The sequence below is a fragment of the Herpailurus yagouaroundi genome, unplaced genomic scaffold (assembly GCF_014898765.1).
Source record: "Herpailurus yagouaroundi ecotype Mexico unplaced genomic scaffold, PumYag 28, whole genome shotgun sequence".
Taxonomy (NCBI): Eukaryota; Metazoa; Chordata; class Mammalia; order Carnivora; family Felidae; genus Herpailurus; species Herpailurus yagouaroundi.
Window position 1 is genome coordinate 96,507,861 of NW_024412376.1, and position 23,876 is coordinate 96,531,736.

General features: G+C 39.5%; 1 long non-coding RNA gene across 1 annotated transcript; it reads right to left on the minus strand.

Moving 5' to 3' along the window:
• Positions 1-7,790: 7,790 nt before the first annotated feature.
• On the minus strand, positions 7,791-20,078 carry LOC121032956 (uncharacterized). The gene is made up of 3 exons (XR_005791619.1): positions 19,984-20,078; positions 15,684-15,871; positions 7,791-8,233 (listed from the first exon to the last, which is right to left on the minus strand). It is a non-coding gene; the product is annotated as an uncharacterized LOC121032956 (long non-coding RNA).
• Between the last annotated feature and the right edge of the window lie 3,798 nt (positions 20,079-23,876).

The window sequence follows — 23,876 nt, forward strand, 5'->3', positions numbered from 1 at the left end:
AAAAATGAGAAGAAAAATTGAAAATCCTGATGTGCTCTAAGAGATATCAGAAGTTTGTTGTAGCCTTAAAAAAGAAAAAGCAACTGGAACCAAAGAAAAAAGACAAAAAATATCCATTACATTGCAGAACTAAAATCCTAGATATTATTAATATAACAGATGCTTTGAGAGGATATGAAAGGGAAAGGAGAGCATGCTAATATATATTTATTAGGATAATAATACAGATGTGACAAGTTTAGGAAATGAATAGGAAGAAAATAAATAAGGTTATGTTTATATCAGTCTGGATACAGAAACCACACCTATAATTTATCAGGGAATATTTATAATTTTTTTTCAACGTTTATTTATTTTTGGGACAGAAAGAGACAGAGCATGAACGGGGGAGGGGCAGAGAGAGAGGGAGACACAGAATCGGAAACAGGCTCCAGGCTCTGAGCCATCAGCCCAGAGCCCGACGCGGGGCTCGAACTCACGGACCGCGAGATCATGACCTAGCTGAAGTTGGACGCTTAACCAACTGCGCCACCCAGGCGCCCCTGTTTATTTATTTTTGAGAGAGAGAGAGAGAGTGAGCGAGAGGAAGAGGGACAGAGAGGGAGACACAGAATCTGAAGCAGGCTCCAGGCTCCGAGCTGTCAGCACAGACCCTGACGCGGAGCTTGAACTCACGGACCGTGAGATCGTGACCTGGCTGAAGTCGGATGCTTAACCGACTGCGCCACCCAGGCGCCTATCAGGGAATATTTAATGTAACAGTCATGAACTAATAAAAGGTGGTTAACTATTAACAGAGGTAAAAGTTAACTCTATGGAATAGCAAATGTAAACAACACTATTACCTCTAAGCTTGAGGGAGAATATCCAAGAGAAAAAGAAACTTGGAACAGATTCTATCCCCCAGGTGAGGCTGAGATTCAAACCTCCTTGGAGAGGGTAAGGCTATAGTCTAAAGAAAAGTTCAGTGGAGTGCTGCAGCCCAGCACTGGGGGTAGCCTATATGCCAGGGGTGGTCAACTGGAAGCCATTCATTTAGGGTGGTGGTGAAATGTGCCACTGGGTCTTCACAAGAGACATCACAGGAAGATCTAAGAAGAGAAGCCACCTTCTCTGCTATGTCTTGCAGTGTCCCTCCAGTGCCCTCTGCTGTAAGGCCTAACATTACACCTGCTAGCAAACGAATTGTTTACAAGGTCCAGCTCCAAGTGACTTTGGAGCTGACAGGCAATAAATTGATAATAAGCCTCTCCCAGTTTTTTCCCCTATTCAGTGTTGTCATTATTCATCCATGTTCATTGTGTATAGTTATTGAATATACTGCCTTGAGCACCCTTCCTAAATATATTTTTCTTTCATTGTTTTTTCGGGTTTTTTACTATTTTATGGGTTGAAGAAAACTAACAATAATGAAAATGACTTGGCCCATAGAAATGGAAAGTAATTGTGTCAGTGGAATGCAATTGATTATTTCCTGGTGATTAGACCATTTTGTATCTTTTTGTAAATTCATTCTAGCATTCCTTGTTGCCTATATATGCGTGGTTATTTGAATTCTCCTTTCATCTAGTTGTAACATCTTATTGGCTTCCTTATTAATTAATGAGGGAAACAAAACTTCTGATCCCTTTTCATTTTATATCTGTATGAGGGTTATATTAACTTTCAAAAAAAATTGTATCTTAGATAAGTCAGTCCTAGGGTAGCCAAACTCATAGAGTTAGAATGTAGATGGGTGGTTGCCAAGGCCTGGTGGGAGAACATGGGGAGTTATGATTTAATGGGTACAGAGTATCAGTTTGAGAAGATGAAAAGTTCTGGAGAAAGATAGTGGTGATGGTTGTACAACAATGTGTATGTAGTCAATACCACCGAACCATACACTTAAAAATGGTTAAAATGGTAAATTTTGTTATGCATAGTTTACCACAATTTTAAAAATAAAAAAAATTTAAAATTATACTTTAGGGGCCCTGCCTAGCTTAGTTGGTGGAGCATGAAACTCTTGATTTTGCGGTGGTGAGTTCAAGCCCCATGTTGGATGTAGAGATTACTTACAAATAAAAAAATCTTTTAAAAAAAATTATATTAACACTATGTTAATTGCTTTTCAAGTTCAGTCACAATTTTACTATTCTATTACCTAAAGACTAACTTGCAAAGTTAACCTCCAAAAATTTATATATGAAATAATAATGGAAGAAGAGGGGCACCTGGCTGGCTCAGTTGGTTAAGCATCTGACTCTTGACTTTGGCTCAGTCATGATCTGTGAGTTTGAGCTTGCTTGGGATTCCATCTCCCTCTCTCTCTGCCCCTCCTCCCCTGCTCCTCTCTGTCTCTCTCTCAAAATATAAATAAATAAATAAATAAACAAATAAACAAATAAATAAATAAATAAAAGGTTTAGTAGAATGTTAAAGTATCAAAGTGTGGATATATGGATGTTTGTTGTAAAGTTCTTTGAACTTTAAAAAAAATAATGGAAGAAAGAAAATGGTTGATATTTACAAATGAACGCACGTACACAACAAATGATCACAAGGCCATAGTTGATATTTACGATGCCCTTCTTTCACTATTTATTCTGTATTTCCTTTGCTCTCAGCCAGAAGCTCAGCTGGTCAATTTCCTAGTGGAGTGACCTAAACCTACCTTCCTTAAAGCATCTCAGTCCTCAATATTCCTGCTGCTTCCCTTTTTGAATATGGTTTTTTATTAACACTTATTATTGGGCATGGAAGTACTAAGAGATGCCCCAGGAAATGCACTGGGTTCTGGATATAGTCCTACTTGTACTCATGGGTTAGCAGCAACCTAAATTCCCTCTTGGTAACTGGGATCAGTCCAGCAGTAGAGAGATTCCTTTTACTGCCTTTTGGTTTTGTGACATAAGAAGCCCAAGAGAGCCAGCTGGCAGCCTTACCTTCCAATTTAGAGCATGCATTGTTGTGTCCCCTGATGGAAGCATTCCTCCCTTTGGAACAAAGGCCTTTTTTTTTTTTTTTTTTTTTTAACATTTTAATTCATTTTTTGAGAGACGAGAGACAAAGAGAGACTGTGAGCAGGGGAGGGGCAGAGAGAGAGAGAGGGAGACACAGACTCTGAAGTAGGCTCCAGGCTCTGAGCTGTCAGCACAGAGCCTGATGCAGGGCTCGAACCCACGAACTGTGAGATCATGACCTGAAATCTACTGCTTAACTGACTGAGCCACCACATGCCCCTGGAATGAAGACCTTTAAAAACAGCAAATCTCAGAGCTGCATGGATGGGAAGCAAAAATTTTGTGAGTAGATTAGGTGATATAATAGCGAGAGGCGCCACTCCCACCTACATCCCTTGATTCCCAAATCCACGTATTCTGGCTCTGGAGGAGACAGCACTATGTAATGACCTCTGATTCAAAGTATGCACTGCATTTTTCAAGACAGAATCCTGTCTCTGAAGACGTTGTCTCACATCTGGTACTATAACTGAGTTTTCAGTAAGCAATTCCACTGTTAAGTTAAAGTAGCCACTTACGGATGATGCAGTATGTGGTGGGACCACTTAGTTCTATAGGCTTAAGTTCACTGCTGTATTTCTATTGGTATGAAATGAGTTTCTTGATCAGACGCAGTGCTGTGCAGAATACCATAATGGTGAATAAGACACTGTGAGTCTATTGATGGAGGTCCTGACAGAATTATGGATAGAGAAGACATCTATACCCGGAATATGTGTCTATTATAGTGAGGAAGATTTTCTGCCCTCTCAACAATGGAAGGATTCCAATGTAATCAACCAACTACCAGGTGGCTGGGCAATGGTGCCTTATCAGGGGGCCAGTGCTGGTCTCTGCTGTTGGCAGATAAGGCACTCAGCAATAGCATTAGCCAGGTCAGCCTTGGTAATGAGAAGTCCATGTAGCAGAGTCTATGGCTAGCTTCCATCCCTGCCATAGTCTTTATTCATGGGCCCATTGAAAAAGCACCGGGTGTCTGGGGAAAGAGGTTGTCTGACATCCACAGAACATGCCATTTTGTCCACTTGATTATTAAGAGCCTCCTCTGTAGTGAATCTCTTTTGGTGATCATTCACACAGACAAAAATATATTCGCAGTCTGTGTCCTTTCCAGGAAGACCACCAACATTCTTCTTCTCCATACTTTTTTTCAATCTGTGTACTTAGCCCTAACCATCCAATCAAATTGTTAGCAACCACACATGAATAAGGGTAGGTACATAATCTGTCTTCTCACATCAGACAAGGCAGATATATTAGTTTTCTCATTTCTAAGTGACAAATGAGGTGGCTTAGAACAACAAAAGTTTATTATCTCATAGTTCTGGAGGCTAAAAGTCTGAAATCTAAGCGTTAATAGGGCCATGCTCTCTGAAGGCTCTAGGGACTGATTATTTCTTTCCTCTTCCTAGCTTCTGATGGCTGCTGGGACTCCTTGGTGTTCCTTGACTTCCAAATGTATCACCCCAATCTTTGCCTCTGCAGTCACATGGCATTTTCCCTATGTATTCATGTCCAAATTTCCCTCTTCTTATAAGGACACCAGTTACTGGGTTAGGGTCTACCTTAGTCCAGTATGACCTCATCTTAACTTGATTACATCTGCAATGATGCTATTTCCAAATAAGGTCACATTCATAGGTTCTGGGTGGACATGTATTTAGGGATAGGACACTATTCAGTTCAGTACAGTAGACAATCCTATTGTGAGCATTTCCCTTTCCCATTGCCCAGTAGGGTGATTTCTGAGTGGAGTTTTGCCTAAGCGTATTGCAATGAAGTTAAAATTTAATTACAAAAGGATATAATTTCACATATTTGAAAATTAAGTTACATATTTCTAAATAATCTTTATGTTAAAAAGGGAAGTGTAGAGTAAATTAGTACTTAGAAATAAATGATAATGAGGGGCACCTGGGTGACTCAGTCAGTTGAGCGTCTGACTGTGGCTCAGGTCATGATCTCATGGTCCTTGAGTTCGAGCCCCATGTTGGGTTCTGTGCTGACAGCTCAGAGCCTGGAGCCTGCTTCAGATTCTGTGTGTGTGTCTCTCTCTCTCTGCCCCTCCCATGTTTGTGCTCTGTCTGTCTTTCTCTCTCTCTCTCAAAAATAAACAAACATTAAAAAATTAAAAAAAAATTATAATGAAAATACTACATGTAAGCACTTTTGGATCACAGATAAGGCAGTTCTTAGAGAAATAAATGATAATTTACATATATTTATTAAGAAACAAGATAGTTTTAAAACAAAGCAGCTAAGTAATTATGGTATGTGAAAAACAGTAATATCTAAGAAACAAGAAGAAAGCAAATAATAAGAAAATAAATAAAACCAATAATATTTTTTAAAAGATAGAAAATACTAATGAAATATTAGATGAGATGAAAATCCCTGGCAAGATTCAGAGAGAGAGAGAGAGAGAATAGAATATGAAAAGGGGGAAATTAACCACAGTCTCAACAGAAATGAAAACTTAATAAAAATAATATTATGAATAAGTATATATAAATACATTTTTTTAAGTTCTTGTTTATTTATTTTTGAGAGAGAGAGTGTTAATGGGGGAGGGGCAGAGAAAGAGGGAGAGATGACCTGAGCCAAATTCAAGAGTCAGATGCTTAACCAACTGAGCCACCCAGCACTCCTGTAGGTAAATACATTTTAAAACCTAAATGAAGGGCTTAGTCAGTTAAGCGTCCAGCTTTGGCTCAGGTCATGATCTCATGTTTCATGAGTTGCAGCCCTGCTTCAGGCTCTCTGCTGTTAGCATAGAGCCCACTCCAGATCCTCTGTCTCCCTCTCTCTGACCTCTCCCACTGGTTCTCTCTCACCCCCTCCTCAAAATGAATAAATAAACTTAAAATAAAATAAATTTAGACTAAATGAAATGGACAAAACCCAAGAAACACAAAACTGCAAAAATAATGCAAGAAGAAAGTGGGAACTGGAAAAGATCGATAAGGATTAAATAAAACATAACAAAGTCTCGAGGCCTACATGGTTATACAGATAATTTCTACCCAAAGTTGTTTTTTTTTTTTTAAAGTAATCTCTATACCAACATAGGGCTTGAACTCATAACCCTGAAATCAAGAGTTACATGCTCTCCCAAATGAGCCAGGCAGGCATTCCAATTTCTACCCAAGTTTTAAAGTATAATTAATTTAATGTGTGGTATATAATTACTTAACAGTGAACATGAAAACAAATGGAGAAATCTTAAATATATTCCTTTGAGATCAGGAAAAAGAAAACACTGTCCAATATTACTGATGATATTACTGTCTTGATCAATGGTATTAGGAAAGAAAAAAAAAGCTGATGGGGTATAAGAGATAAAACTGTAATATTTTTCCAGATAATATAATCATCTATAGAGAACAACCAACAGAATCAAATTATGAACTTAGAATAATAGAGTTGAACAATGTTTCTGATACCAACACAGCATACACAAATTAGTTTCATTTCTCTACATCAAAAACAGTAAACTAGAAGATACAATTTAAGAAAAGACACCATTTAATTTAGCAGCAATATACTTATGGAGAAAAATGTCAAACTGTGATAAATGACCTAGGACCAGAGGATGATCTGAACAACTGAGAAGATATTCCATGCATTTGGGTGGGATAATAATAATAATAATATTCTTATTATTATTTTAATTTTTTGAGAGACCACGAGTGGGGGAGGGCTGCCACTCCACTCAGACAGGGGAACAGAGGATTCAAAGTGGACTCTGAGCTGACAGCAGAGAATCTGATGAGGGGCTCAAATTCACAAACCATGAGATCATGACCTGAGCCAAAACCAAGAGTCAGATGCTTAACTGACTGAGCCACCCCAGGCGCTCCTGGGATAACTTATTAAAAAGATACTAACTTTCCCAAATTAATTAATAAATTCAATGTAGATTCCATCAAAATTTTAGTCGAAACTTTTAAGGAATTTGTTAACTTACTCACAGAGAAGAGTAAAAGTCCATAAATAGCTAAGTCAACCTTAGAAATGTAGAATAAAAAGTAGGTCTTGCTTTATCAGATATTAGGGCATATTACAAAGATGCAATAAGAAACACTGATGTTGTTAACACAGAAATTGATAAGAAACTAAGTTGCCATATGGAAACAATAAAACTGGATCTCTTCCTAACATTATGTACAGAGGTAAACTAAAGATTATTTAAGAGCATAAATATGAAAGATGAAAATATGTATTAATAGAAGAAAATGTACAATTTTTTTCAGCAAGGAACTTGGGAGGTGAGAGCTAACCACAGACAGTGACAGTGGGGATGGAAGGATCACATAGAAGATATTTGGGAGGTTACCATTGACAGACTCCTATCCAACTCTCCCTTATACTGCTGTCTCAGAGTTTGGAGGAGATAGCGGAAGTGGGTATAAATGTATAAATGTATACACATATACATTGCTTTGTATTATGTAGTTATGTGTAGTAATTTTGTGGCAGAGTGTTATAAAGGGAATTGAGTTTGTAGTCAGAAGACCTGAGTTTAAGTCATAGTTCTTTCATTAACTAAGTGTGACCATGAGCCTTAGTATTCTCAGCTCCATAAAGTGGATGGTCAAAAAAAGATAAAACCTGTTATGAAATAAATATAGAGCTCAACCTCCCATTACTCAGTTTCTTCCACTTGGACATCCTCCTTCCTATTATAGTTGACTTTGATAAATGTCTGTATCTGGGAGTATTCTTTCTTTCACACATTATAGATACCTCAATCCAAACAGGATCAGACAAAACAGCAAAACAAAGAGAGGAGTGGGAATTATTACCTCTTGTAAATTTAAAATCCATGAGTAGATGTAACATCTAGCATGGCTGAATTCTGATACTCGGAATAGGTTTTAGGAAGCTGTCTTGCTCCATCTCCTTGTTCTGTTCATTGGGTCAGGTGTGCCCCATCTGTTCCCAGGAGTTTCAGGCTTATGTCTTCACAGTCCCAAGATGGAAAACACTTCTTTTGCTATAAACTCTCCCAAAGGTTCTGGGATATATGCTGTTTGGGTTAACTTGATTCCTTCTTTCATCCTTGCGCCAATCACCGTAGCCAGACTTATTGCTACATATGGTGGTACTTATGTTGATCAGTGCAAGCCAATAGCATGTGATCATTTCTTGAACTTGGGGCGTGGTCAGGTGCACCCAAACAATGAGTACTAAAAGTGGGGTGGGGTAGTTTCCCAAGGAAATACAGGGCTCTGAAATAAGAAAGGAGAAGAAGTTGTTTGTGGTAGAGAAAAAGAATAGATATTTATTATATCTTTTCCTTTTCTTTTGTCTTTATTGTTTATTTTGACAAGAAAATATATACAAAAACATTGCAGGAACCAGAGACCATTGCAGAGACCTGGTGATTAGCCCCTGGGGAAGGCCCTGACTTGAATTCAAGGATGGCTGGGTATATGAGAGATAGGGTTGTGTAAGAAGAGTAACTTGAAAGTTGGTAAAGCCTCTTCCTCACCTCCTGATCAGACAGAGAACTTTTTTTTTAATGACTTTATTCAGATATAGTTCATACCATACAATTCACTCATTTACAATGCACAATTCAATAGTTTTTGTAATTTACAGAGTTGTGTGACCATTATCACCATCAATTTTATTTTATTATTTTTTTAAGTTTATTTATTTATTTTTGAGAGAGTGTGAGTGGGGTAGGGACAGAGAGAGAGGGGTAGAGAGAATCCCAAGCAGGCTCCGTGCTGTCAGTGCAGAGCCTGACGTGGGGCTCGATTTCACAAACCGTGATATCATAACATGAGCCAAAATCCAGAGTCCACGCTTAAACAACTGAGCTACCCAAGTGCCCTACATACATGTAGAAACTCTACATCCTTTAGCTATCATTCCCTCTCCCCTCAATTCCCCCATCCCCACCAGCCTTAGGCAACCACTAACTATTTTTTGTCTCTATAGATTTTTGTATTCTGGACATTTAATATAAATAAAATAATATAATATGTGATCTTTTGTGACTGGCATCTTTCATTTAGCATAATGTTTTAAGGTACATCCATGTTGTTACATGTATTTGTACTTCTTTTTTATGGTTGAATAGCATTCAATAGTATACGATGGAATACTATTCCATTGTATAGATATATCATATTTCAGATATAGATATATCACCCACTCACTCATTGATGGATTTTTGGATTGTTTCTAGCTTTGGGGACTGTTTTTAGGTGGAAATATACTTTCATTTCTCTTGGGTATATATTCAAGGGTGGAATTGCTGGGTCAAATAGTAACACTGTGTAACTTTTTGAGGAACTGCCAGACTATTTTGCTAAGTAGCTGTATCACTTTCACCGAAGTTCCAATATCTCCACACCTTAGCGTGATCTTTTTATTATCTGTCTTTTAAAATATTACAGCCGTACTAGTAGGTGTTACGTGGTATCTCATGGTTTTGATTTGTATTTCCCTAATGGCTAATGATGTTGAGCATCTTTTCATATGGTTGTTGGCCATTTGTACATCTTCACTGGAAGAAGGTCTATTAAATATATACATATATATATCATATACTTATTTATATATAAGCTGATCTATTATATATAAGCAATTGTCTTTCACTTTCTTGATAGTGTCCTTTGAAGCACAAATTTAAAATTTTTGAAGTCCAATTTATTCATTTTTTCCTTTGGTCACTTGATTTTTAACATGCTACCCTTGTTGCTTTTTTTTTTTTTGTAATTATTTTTTTTGAGTATAGTTGACTTCAGGTGTACAACTTATTTTTAATTTTTTGTTTATTTGCTACACTTGTTGGTTTTAAACCTGGTACTTGGTACAAAAGCTTATCTCAAGCTTACCTCTGTTTCTTTTATACATAAGATCTCACAAGTACTTCAGGTGAGTCATAAGAATGTTTTAAAAAAAAATGACTCACAAGCATGGGACATCAGAGCCTGAATAAGATGAGAAGGACCTCTACTCAGGGGTGGCCAAATGTGAAAGGTTAGAACCCAGAGAAACTAGGGGAATATCCATGCATGGGGATGATTCAGAATTGGGTGCTGGAGCCCAAAAAAGGAAGGAAGGCAACCACACATGGGCGCATCCTGGTGTGGAGAGTCAGAACTTGAATAGACAATAAAGGGCATTCATGCCGGGGTGGCTCAGTGCACTTGAGAGCCCAAATGGCATGAGAGGGCTTTGATACTGAGAGTAAAGTAGCCTGGAATAGAGTATTTGTATAGAAGTGAGATGAGAAGGGTATCTGCATGGGGTGGGGGTGGGGGGGAGGACAGTGGAGGTAATGGGAGATTGATTATATTCAGGAATATTGATAAAATGTTAAGGATAACAAGGGCCAGGTTCCCACAATTGGAGAATGGATTAAAAGTATAGAAATGAAGAGAGGCACCTGAGTGGCTCAGTTCATTGAGAATCTGAGTCTTGATTTTGACTTAGGTCATGACCCCAGGGTCATGGGATCAAGCCCATGTTGGGCTCTGTGTTGAGTGCGGGGCCTGCTTAAAATCCCCTCTCTCCCTCTGCCCCCTTCTCTGCTCATGTGTGTGCTCTCTCTAAAAAAAAAAAAAAAAAAAAAAAAGTATAGAAAGGAAGAAAACTAGAATGAAATTTGTGGTGGATTAGAATTGGAAGTATTGGTGTAAACTCATAGTTTTTAATATAAAAACATCAACATAGAAATGTACACGCATTTACATATATGTATTCACATATACATGTCCATTCATGCATAAATACATATGTACACACATGTATTGATTAGAAATACCTCCTGAAGGAACTTGGAAGCAGTGACATCTCAATAGTAATGAGCAAAAACAGTCCCCAGATCTTGGTTTCTAAATATCATTCTGAGAGCCGATGAAGCAGCTTACATAAGGATAAAGGTGGGCATTGACTATTGGGAGACTGTTCATTTCAGGAAGGCAGAGTGGGGCCGTTTACAATGGGGGCACAGGGGCCTGTAGTGGCTTGGAGACCAAGCTTTGGATCCACACCAAGATTGAGTTGGATCTCAGTTCTGGATTTAACAGCTAAGTGATGTATTGACAACAGGTTCCTTAACATTTCTCAGCCTCAGCTCCTCATTTGTAAATAGGACAATAGAAAATAGAAAGGGAAAAAGTAAGTCAAATGCCTGGCACGTTGTGAGCACTTAGTATTCTTACTGGGAACACCAGGAAGGCATATTGTAGTAGTGAAAATAAATCACAGAAATCAACAAAAACAAAAAGACTCTGAAAACTTTCCAAAATCTTCATCTAAGCTCAGAAGGCCAGGAATTTGGTGGAGTTCCAGGGGCTTTTCAGTCCCGTATACCAGCTATGAAATTAATGTGTAATGCTTTTGTGTTAATTCTGCCTATTAATAAAATTTGTGATACGAGATCTGACCCATGTGTTGGATAGTCCGAAGAGTGGGGTGCCACATGGGGTGGGATGATAGGAATTATGCCAATTTGATTTCATTTCACAGAACTAACTAGCTGGGGAAATTCCTATGGAAGTGGGCTGCCACTGGGATCTCCCTACTGCTCAAACCAGAGTCTTCTGTTTCCTTCCTCCCTCAATAGTGCTTACATCTAATAAGTCATCACGCCTTTTCTTCTCAGTTTCCCCATAGTTGTTCTGCTTCTCTTCACCACCACTCTGGTTCCAGCCTTCCATTCTGACTTGGTTACTTTGTGAAAAACTTTGTAACTGGTTTTCTTGTCCCTAGTTATTACATCTCCAAACCACCCCTATCCTGCCACATAGGAAGTTCCATTTTTCCAAGGATTAATCTGCCCACACTGAAACTCCTTAAATCCTATTTCTTCCATGATAAAATTTGCCTTCCTTAGATGGCATTCAAGGACCTCCTGCTATGCAACCAGCTACAACCAACAGAGGCCATTCACTCCCTATTCCCTGGGACCATATTTCACATTTCTTTTTTTTTTTTTAATTTTATTTTTCATATTTCACATTTCTATCTACACTTTTCACCTAAGCCTTCCTTACTTTTCCTTTTGCAATGATTGTTTCTTTTTATATCCTGTCATTAAAATGTTTTAAGTCATAGTTTAAAATGCCCATAGCAAAACAAAGAGTGTGGATCAGTCTCCTGTCCATCACAATTTCCTTCTCCTTGCAGGCTACGACTTTCACTCTTGTTGATTATTTTCATATCTTCCTCCTCATTTCTAAATAAAATGCTTAAGTTGCTACTCAATAAAAAATTTTCCCAACAAACAAAAGTCTAGGACCAGACAGCTTCATAGGCCAATTCTACCAAACATTTAAAGAACAGCTGGGGCACCTGGGTGGCTCAGTTGGTTGGGCGTCTGACTTCAGTTCAGGTCATGATCTCACATCTCATGGGTTTAAGTCCTGTGTCAGGCTCTGTGCTGACAGCTCAGAGCCTGGAGCCTGCTTTGGATTCTATGTCCCCTCGCCCTCTTCCCCTCCCCCACTCATGCTCTGTCTCTCTCTCAAAAATAAATAAACATTAAAAACATTTTTTTAAATAAAAAAAATAAAGAACAGTTAATAGCTGTTCTTCTCAAACTATTCTAAAAATAGAAAGGAAGGAAGGAAAACTTCCAAATTCATTCTACAAAGCCAGCATTCCCTTAGAGCAAAAACAGATGAAGATACCACTAAAAAGGCCAGTATCTCTGATGAACATAGATGCAAAAATCCTCAACAAAACACTAGTACACGGAATACAATAATACATTAAAAAAATCACTCACCATTATCAAGTGGGATTTATTTCCAGGATGCAAAGGTGGTTCAATATTCACAAATCAACATGATATATCACATCAATAAAAGAAAGGATGAAAACCATATGATCATTTCAATAGATACAGAAAAAGTATTTGACAAAGTACAACATGCATTCATGATAAAAATCCTAAATGAAGGAGGTTTAGAGGGAGCATATCTCAACATAATAAAGGCCTTGTATGAAGAACCCACAACTAACATCATACTCAATGGGGAAAAACTGAGAGCTTTCCCCCTAAAATCAGGAACAAGACAATGATGTCTACTCTCACCACTTTTATTCAACACAGTACTGGAAGTCCTAGCCACAGCATTCAGACAATAAAAAGAAATAAAAGGCATCCAAATCGGTAAGGAAGAAGTAAAACTTTTACTATTTGCAGATGACGTGATACTATATATAGAAAACCAAAAAACTGCTAGAACTGATACATGAATTTAGTAAAGTCACAGGATACAAATCAATGTACAGAAATCTGTTGCATTTCTACACACTAATAATGAAACAGCAGAAAGAGAAGTAAAGAAAATAATTCCATTTACAACTGCACCAAAAATAAAAAAGTACCTAGGAACAAACATAACCAAAGAGGTGAAAGACCTGTACTCTGAAAACTATACAACATTGATGAGAGAAATTGAAGACAACACAAAGAAACAGAAAGACATTTCATGCTCATGGATTGGAAGAAAAAATATTGTTAAACTGTCTATACTCTCCAAAGCAATCTACAGATTTAATGTAATCCTCATCAAAATACCAATAGCAGTTTCACAGAACTTGAAGAAACAGTCTAAAATTTGTATGGAACCACAAAAAGACCCTGAATAGCCAAAGCAATCTTGAAAAAGAAAAACAAAACTGGAGTTATCACAGTTCCGGACTACAAGTTATATTACAAAGCTGTAGTAATCAAAACATTACACAGTACTGGCACCAAAACAGACACATAGATCAATAGAACAAAATAGAAAACCCAGAAATAAACTCACAATTATATGGTCAATTAGTCTTAGACAAAGTAGAAAGAATGTCCAAAGGGAAAAAGACAGTCTCTTCAAATGGTGTTGGGAAAACTGGTTAGTTACATGCAAAAGAATGAAACTGGACAACTTTCTTATACCATACACAAAAATAGACTCAAAATTGATTAATGACTTAAATGTGGGGGCATCTGGGTGGCTCAGCTGATTGAGTGTCCGACTCTTGGTTTCAACTCAGGTCACGATCTTGTGGTTCATGAGTTTGAGCCCCAAATCAGGCCTTGGGCTGACTGTGTGGATCCTGCTTAGGATTCTCTCCCTCCCTCTCTTTCTAACTCTCCACTGCTCGATCTGTTTCTCTCTCAAAATAAATAAATAAATAATAAGTTAAAAAAAAAAAAAGACCTAAATGTGAGACTTGAAACCATAAAAGTCCTAGAAGACAGCATAGGCAGTAATGTCTCTGACACTAGCCATAGCATCATTTTTCTAGATATGTCTTCTGAGGCAAGAGAAATAAAAGAAAAACTAAACTACTGGGACTTTTTCAACATAAAAAATTTCTGTACAGCCAAAGAAATAATCAACAAAATTAAAGACAACCTGCTGAATGGGAGAAGATATTTGCAAATGACGTATCCAATAAAGGGTTAGTATCCAAAATATCTAAATAATTTACACAACTCAACACTCCCAAAACAAATAATCCAATTAAAAAATGGGCAGAAGACATGAACAGACATTTTTCCAAAGAAGACATCCAGATGGCCAACAGACACATGAAAAGATGCTCATCATCACTTGTCATCAGGGAAATACGAAACAAAACCACAATGAGATACAACCTCACACCTGTCAGAATGGCTAAAATAAAAAACACAAGACAGGCACCTGATGGCTTAGTCGGTTAAGCATCCAACTCTTAATTTTGGCTTAGGTCATGATCTCATGGTCATGAGATCAAGCCATGTGTTGGGCTCTGTGCCAGGCATGAAGCCTGCTTAAGATTCTCTCTCCCTCTCTCTGTCTCACCCCTATTTGTGCACTTTCCCTCTCTCTCAAGAATTAAACAAAACAAAACAAAACAAAACAAAACAAAACAAAACGAAACAACGTTGGTGAGGACGTGGAAAAAAATGAACCCTCAGGCATTGTTGGTGGGAATGTAAACTGGTGCAGCCACTGTGGAAAACAGTATGGAAGTTCCTCAAAAATTAAAAATAGAACTACCTGCTATCTAGTAATTGCACTACTGGATATTTACCCCCAAAATATGAAAACACTAATTCAAAGGGACACCTGCTATAATGGAATATTATTGAGCCATAAAAAATAATGAAATCTTGCCATTTACAACAACATGGTTGGAGCTACAGAGTATTACGCTAAGAGAAATGTCAGTCAGAGAAAGATAAATACCATGATTGCACTCATATGTGGAATTTAGGAAACAAAACAAGCAAAAGGAAAAAAGAGAGAGTGAGAGAGAGAGGCAAACCAAGAAACAGAATCTTAAGTATAGAGAACAAACTGATGGTTTCCAGAGGAGAGGTGGGTGGGGAGATGGGTGACTGGTAAAGGAGATTAAGAATATACTTATCATGATGAGCACTGCGTAATGTATAGAATTGTTGAATCACACTATCTTAGACACCTGGAACTAACATAACATTGTATGTTAAGTATACTGGAATTAAAATAAAAAAACAATAAAAAATTTAGGTATCTATAGACTTTCTACTACTGAAAATTTCACTCTTTTAGTACACACACCCACATTTACATCTTTCCTGTCCACACATTGTGCCAGATGCCAAAGGTGCTTTGCCCCTTAGAGAAGTGCCCTCAAAGTTTGCCCATGATTATCTTCCTTCTTCACTTCCCATGATGAAGGTCTTATTTACTATACCTGTCTTCCCTCGTGATAGAGGTCTGGTCTTGTCTACTGGATTCCATGTCTTCCGTTTTTGAAGGATGTCTTGTCTACTGTACTTCATGTCTTCCTCTCCTAAGGGAGGTTCTTGTGTACTGGATTCCATGTCTTTCTCTTTTTTGGTTTACTCCCTCATTTTGGAGAAGCACATTCTTTCTGGTTTCCTATAAAGAATTCAGTGCAGGTATAATTTTTGAGACCTTTTGTTTATTAAAATATTTCTATTCTACTTTCATACTTAAGTGATAATTTGGCTGTCTGAAAATTCTATATTGGAAAATCTTTTCCTTCAAAATTTCATCATCTAGCTTTCATGGTTGTTGCTGAGAAGTCTGACTTCATTCTGACTCCTGTTTCTGTATGTGGGATCTTATCTGCTTGTCTTTTTCACCTTAATTCCCACCATATCCTCTGTTTTGGTTGGGCTGCCTTCAGCTGCAGTTGAAAATCAACTTGGGCGCCTGGGTGGCGCAGTCGGTTAAGCGTCCGACTTCAGCCAGGTCACGATCTCGCGGTCCGGGAGTTCGAGCCCCGCGTCGGGCTCTGGGCTGATGGCTCAGAGCCTGGAGCCTGTTTCCGATTCTGTGTCTCCCTCTCTCTCTGCCCCTCCCCCGTTCATGCTCTGTCTCTCTCTGTCCCAAAAATAAATAAACGTTGAAAAAAAAAATTTAAAAAAAAAAAAAAAAAAAGAAAATCAACTTGAAGTGGCTTAAAAAATAAAATTTATATCATACAAGAAGTCCAAATGCAGAATGGCTCCAAGGAGAGTTAATTCATTGATAAATTATGTTACCATTGACCCCAGACTTTTCCCTTCTCTTTTTTCCCTTAGTTAGTTCTCCTTATGGTCCTAAGATGGTGAGAGCAATTCCAGGTTGTATCCAATATCCAGATGCATGAAAGTATAAAGGAGGAAAAGATAATCTCTTCATTGATATCTTTTCTAGGAATAAAGAAACCTTTCTCAGAAACACCCAGATGATTTTACCTCATGTTTCATTGGTGAGAATATATATCACATGCCCAAGCCTAAATCAAAGATAAAGGGAATGGTACTACCTTGGTTGGTTTAATCAGGATTCACCTTTAAGAGCTTTGGAAGTGACTGGCACACAAGCACATGACCAAATGGAGGAGCTTAGATACCTGAACAAAACTAGAGGTGCAACAGCAAGGAAGCAGGGAAATGGTTTTGGAAGGGAATCAACAGTGTGTGCTACACTCTTGGACATATTTTATTTCATTAATCCTGACTTGATTACAGTGTCCCCAATGCTCATATTATTAGGTTTCTGACTTTGCATTGGCTCCTGCTGTTCTAGTCACTGCAGGAAGTCGAAGAGTAGGATTGACTTCTGGAGTCTCCCTAGGAAGTCATTTAGTTCTGTACATTTGGCTAGCATTAGATTAACCTTGTATCCTCTATAAGTAAAGTCAGAGTGTTGACACCGGTGCTCCCTTACCCATTGAGATGGAGTCCTGGCTGCAGGTCTGTACTGAAGCCTTCCTGATTTCCCATTACCACCAAGGCTAATTGGTCCAAGGAGAGAATACTGAATCAGATTCTCTCCCTATTTGGTATTAGGACTGAAAGAAAGGCAGTCTCCATTTGCTTCAAACTATCACTTCCAACTCAAGAGGGGCAGCTGTATTCCATCTTGTGCTTTGAGGAACAGAGAAATCAGTTTGCAGGGAGAAGGAGCAAATGCAGAAGAGAAAGCAGACAATGAGATGGAGTGGAGTGTTCCTGGCTTTCTACTTCTTTTTATTTTTTAAAAAATTTTTAACCTTTATTCATTTTTGAGAGGCAGAGAGAGAGAGAGGGCACAAGTGAGGGAGGAGCAGAGAGGGAGGGAGACACAGAAACCTAAGCAGGCTCCAGGCTCTGAGCTGTCAGCACAGAGCCTGACACAGGGCTTGAACCCACAAACCGTGAGATCATGACCTGAGCTGAAGTTGGACGCTTAACCAACCGAGTCACCTAGTAGACCCCCCTGATTAAAAAACATTTTTTTTAACATGTATTTATTTTTGAGAGGCAGAGACAGAGCACAAGCGGTGGAGGGGCAGAGAGAGAGGGTTGGCTTTCTACTTCTTGATTTCAGCTCCTGTCTGAGGGCTGGCTGCATTCCTTGCCCTTCTGTCTTGTGAGATAAGCAAGTCTCCTCATTTTAAATCCTCCTATTTATTTAAACTAGTTCCCTGGAAGTTCTGCTATTTTTAACTACATCATCTTAATTTAAGGAGTTATGACCAATCCTTCTGGAGTAGGGCTATGAAACCTGAGGGCTTGTGTCTCAGAGTCTCTTTTTCTCCCCCTTATCACCAGGTTTTATTTATTGTATACTTGTGGGGAATCTTGTATGCTTGGGTAGGAAATCTGAGGTGTTGTATGCAAGAACAGGTAGAAGGGCGTGTGTCCAGTTCATGCAGAGACTAGTAAGATGTTTCACTTCTTCTGTGTGATGTAAAGTAAGCATTGATAAATATTTGAACAGATAAGCATTATGTACCTTGTAAACCTGAGTCTGATAAAAAAAAAACAAATCTTAAAGTAATTGTTAATAGCTGTTGTGTCACACTGAGATAAAAACTCGGTGATCATCTGTAATTGTTGCACCTGTGGTCACTGTGTTGGGGTATCAGACTTACATTTATGAGCTGACTTCCCTTTATGCAACCAGTTTGCTCTAAGTGGGACAATTCTAGTGCTGACACAGGACTTTAAGAAGTCCTGAGGAGTCTCAAACAGCTTGGGATCTCAATAAGCACTTTTGCTCAGAATCTTTGCATTGACTGTGTCACCTTTAAATTTTTTTATTTGAGGGAGAGAGAGAGAGAGAGAGAGAGAGAGAGAGAGAGAGAGAGAGAGAGAGAGAAAATGTGAGTGGGGGTGGGGGGCAGAGGGAGGGAGAGAGAGCATGTTCCATGCTCAGCATGGAGCCCAACATGGGGCTTGATCTCATGACCCTGGGATCATGACCTAAGCTGAAATCAAGAGCCAGATGCTCAACTGACTGAGCCACCAGGCATCCTGATTATGTCACCTCTAACCATGCATTGGCCTCCTGGTCAACTTTCATCACTTCTCAACCCAACTCCTTATATATATGGTGTTACTTTGGACAAATTAGAACTACAGTTCCCAGAATCCCCTTCCTTGTGTGATTTGCATTAGAGTTGGAAAAAAAAAAAAAAAAAGAAACTAGCATGCGATTTGGTAGGTAGTAGAGAAAGAGCAGCCATGCTCTGGAAGAAACACACAGAGAGGTTTGCCCATCTCAGTTGTGCCCACTCTCTACCACACTGGTGGCACGTTCCGTATGTTCTTGCTCCCTCCTACCCCATACCAGACTCTTTTGTCAAGTGCAGGCCCTGTTGACCAGAAGTGACTCCAGGCTGGGCTGTTCCACTCTGATAGCTGAAGCACCTGGATTCCCAGATGAATTTGCAAGCTTCATGTTGCCCACCTCTGCCAGCACTAAAGGAAGGCTGGCCAGTGATTTTTCCCTGATCCTTCAACTTCTACTTTTCACTTGATTTCCTCACTTCTTCAATAATAGTAGGTAGTAACTGTATCTTGTTTGCTATCCCAGAAGTCATAGCTTCTAGCACATAACGAATCCTCAATAAACATCTACTAAATGATCTTTAGTTTACAGAAAGAAGGAAAGAAAGAAAGAAACTACTTGTCTCATTGAACTGGCCTAGATGCCAGATGGTGGAGATTCTCTTCACAATTTTGGCTAAGAGGAAAAGGTGCTTTCCAATCTCTGATTACTTACTTCTTAAAATAATTCACAAGGCATATTCCTTAAAAAAAAAAAAAAAGAGAGAAATGAAAGTAGCTTGCTTAAGATTCTGCAGCAAAAGAGGAAGTAAACCCAAATTAGAACTTGTAGTTATGCTTTCCCTAACTTACAACTGAAGTCTGCTTAGCAACTCATTAAGTTTTATCTTCCTTACTTTATCAAACCCACTTTTGTTCACCATCACCTCTCTGCCCCTTGCCTGTACATACATGTATGCTTATCCAAACACCACTAGGAAAAAATTATGGAAGTCCTTGTTGAAAGTATGGCTCTCCAAAGGGAATACATTCAAGTCAACTTAATGGGTATTTATAGAGCATCTACATGTAAGAAAATTTGCACTGCAGGCCAAGTATGGATGAATAGAGGACCAATGTGTTGCAGTGTTCCTACTGGAGAGACTTTATAAAAATTCTTTGATGTGGAACCATTGTTGGTTATTACTTAATTCCTATTCTCAGTACCTTGTCTTTTTCTCATTCCTTTAGTTGAGTTCTTGGGGGTGTGGTTTCCTCATGAACATACACCCAAAGTAGCTTCATGAGATTCAGCAGAAGTAGGTCCTCCAGGCCACAGCCCATCTAAGAGAACATTTTGTTATTCCTTAGGTGGGTGGTTCTTAAAATTCAGGAGTAAACCTTCACCTGGGAAGTCTCTTTAAAATGCAGAATCCCAGGGGCACCTGGATGGCTTGGTCGGTTAAGCATCCGACTTCAGCTCAGGTCATGATCTCACGGTCCATGAGTTCGAGCCCCGCGTCGGGCTCTGTGCTGACAGCTCAGAGCCTGGAGCCTGTTTCAGATTCTGTGTCTCCCTCTCTCTCTGCCCCTCCCCTGTTCATGCTCTGTCTCTCTCTGTCTCAAAAATAAATAAACGTTAAAAAAATTAAAAAAAAAATAAAATGCAGAATCCTGGACTTCCTTCTTCATCCTCCCCCAACCAACTCTGCCCCTGCAGATTAAAATTCAGGATATCTACGGACTTTGTATTTTTCACAAGACTCCGGGGACTCATCTGATGCAATGGTCTTTAGGCCAGTTTTGGAGAAATGTCCAAAAACACCTGAAAGAGAATCATTTGGGCACTTATTTTTTAACAGCTGATTCTTGATCCCTCTGAATTAGAATTCTGGAGGCAGGACCTGGGAATATGCATTTTAAATTCATCTCCTACTTAAAAAACATTTGAAAGAGAGAGAAAGAGAGAGAGAGCAAGTGGGGGAGAGGCAGAGAGAGAGGGAGACACAGAATCTGAAGCTATCAGCACAGAGCCTGATGTAGGTTTGAACCGTTTGAACTGTTCGATTGTGACCTGAGCCAAAGTGAAATGCTCAACCGACTGAGCCACCCAAGCGCTTGATTGTTATGAATCCACTGACCCCTTTGAGAAGAATTAGTAGATTTCCTACTTTGAATTTGAAGCCCAGTTCAGACACAAAGTCTTCTGGAGAGAGAAACAGAAGAAAAAAGGGGAAAGCTTTGCTAATAAACATTGATTTTAGAATCACTCCTTCCTAACTGTTCGAATCCGTTCCCAGCTTATCGCTGTTCTGAGCCTTTTCTGGAAAATGTCTGGGTTTGCAAGGTCAGGCAGCCTTCATACCCCTTGAGGTGGTAAGGACTCTTCTAATGGGCCCATCTGAGGGAGCCCTGTTTGCAGACTAAATGTATAAAGGCCCATCAAACAGTAATGGGAACTGCAGAGGACTTGGGGGTGTTGGGAACTGTCTTCCTGAACAATGGGGCCATGGTCATTCTGGGGCTAACTTCAGGTCACCTGTCTGCTTCTCTACGCCATCCCATCCCGACATTCCCAGCTACTGAGCCCCAAAGGTAAGTGCAGAGTGATAACTTCTGGGAGGGGCTGTGTGAAGCCAGAAAAGCCAATGTGTGAGAGCACTGGAGAGAGACAAAAGGCGTGGTACTTCAGAGGTGGCTCAATTAGTTAAGCCTCCAACTCTTGATTTTGGCTCAGGTCATGATCTCACTGTTCATGAGATCAAGCCCTTGTCAGGCTCCACCCTGACCGCAGGGAGCCTGCTTGGGATTCTCTCTCTGCCCCTTCCCCCGTGCTCTCTCTCTCACTCACAAATTAATAAACTTTAAAAATAACAGTTAAAAAAAACAAAAGAAAACATGGTACTTTCGTCTCTTCCTGACCCTACACTCCCTTTTATCCTCATTCTTTCCTCCTTTTCCATCTGTCATCTTCCCTACAAACTGGACTGGTTAGTAAATCGAGAAGGCTTTCTTCAGCCACCCCTGCTGCCCCCACTTTGTGGAGGACTGTGTCTGGTAAGGTACTACCTTCTCTCACCAGCCTGCCATAACCAGCGCCAGCACTTGGTCAACTTTACTGTAGTAAAGCCTGCTGCTCCAAGGACTGAAAGGTGACATTTGCTGGGGACCAGGCAAGTGCCAAGTGCCAAGGACTGACAATACTACCAGAAAAGTGCTTAGGGCAGTGGCTGGCTTGTTTAGTAAATTATAGCTATTACTCACCATTGTTTTGCTATTTATTTCTCAAAGTGACCCTGGAAAGTGGGTCCTGACTACTGGTGTGCTCCTCTTTGCAGATGAAAAAACTGAGGCCCAGAGGAAAGTAAGTGATGTGCTTCTGATCACATAGCTAGAGAGAGGTGGAACCGGAATTTTTACCCAATCTAGAGATGGCTCCAAAATCCATACTTTTTCAACTGCCATCATTAAGATCTCAGTCTGAGGTCTTACATTCAAAACAAATATAGGAAAACTTAAAAAAAAAAAAAAAGCTGTTAGTTCTAGAGATATATACACATATTTAATTTTTTGTGAAATTAAAGTGACTTATAAATGAATTTTAAAAAGTTACGTAGGGGTTGCCTGGGTGGCTCAGTCAGCTGAGTGTCCAACTCTGGATTTTGGTTCAGGTCATGATCTCATGTTTTGTGTGATTGAGCCTCACATTGGGCTCTGCTGGCTATGAGGAGACTGCTTGGGTTCTCTCTCTCTCTCTCTCTCTCTCTCTCTCTCTCTCTCTCTCTCATGCTCTCTCTCTTAAACTTAAAAAAAAGTCACTCTGTTTACAGGGAAAGTTACAAAATTAAACAAGATTGGAAATCTGTTGATAAGCAGCTAACATTGGGTGATGGGTAGATGGAGATTCAGTGTATGAATCTCTTTGCTTTTGTATAGATTTGAAATTTTCTTCATTGAAGAGTTAAAAACCGAAGTCACTTCACATCCATCCAAAATATGATGATTATGTACAGTAGCAGAATATCTACAGGCCCTAAATTCGTAGTTGATAAACTTGACATTTTGTGAGGATTGTTCTGTTTTTTTTTTTACATTTATTATTTTTAAGAAACAGAGTGAGACAAAGCGTGAGCAGGGCAGGGGCAGAGAGAGGAGACACAGAATCTGAGCAAGTGGTCAGCACAGAGCCTGATGCAGGGCTCAAACACACGAACTGTGAGATCATGACCTGAGCCGAAGTCGGACGCTCAACCGACTGAGCCACCCAGGCGCCCCGTGGATTGTGTGGTTTTTTGAAGATTTTGAATACTAAATTTTTGGTTTTTAAACTCTTAAAATAATGACAATTTATATTTGTTGTATAATAATTAGGGCAAGGCAACTAATGGTCATGACAGTCCTATGGTGAAAGTAGAATTATCTCCATCTTATAGATGAAAAACTGAGGCACTGAGGTAACTTCCTGGCTAGAGGGCTACTAGATGAAGTGGAAGGGGATTTTGAACTCAGGAAGTATGTCTCACGTCCACACATATTATGTGGCTCGGCTTGAGGGCACCATCTTTTTTTTTTTTTTTTTTAAGTTTTTAAATGTTTATTTATTTTTGAGAGAGAGACAGAGACAGAGCAAAAGCAGGGGAGGGGCACGGGGGGGGGGGGGGGGAGACAGAATCTGAAGCAGGCTCCAGGCTCTGAGCTGTCAGCACAGAGCCCAACATGGGGCTCCAATCATGAACCATGAGATCATGACCTGAGCCAAAGTTGGATGCTCAACCGACTGACCCACCCAGGTGCCCTTGAGGGCACCATCTTTTTTTTTTTTTTTTAATTTTTTTAATGTTTATTTATTTTTGAGACAGAGAGAGACAGAGCATGAACGGGGGAGGGTCAGAGAGAGGGAGACACAGAATCTGAAACAGGCTCCAGGCTCCGAGCTGTCAGCACAGAGCCCGACGCGGGGCTCAAACTCACGGACCGCGAGATCATGACCTGAGCCGAAGTCGGCTGCCCAACCAACTGAGCCACCCAGGCGCCCCGAAGGCACCATCTTTAAGAAAATATTCATCCTGGGGAGCCTGGGTGGCGCAGTCGGTTAAGCGTCCGACTTCAGCCAGGTCATG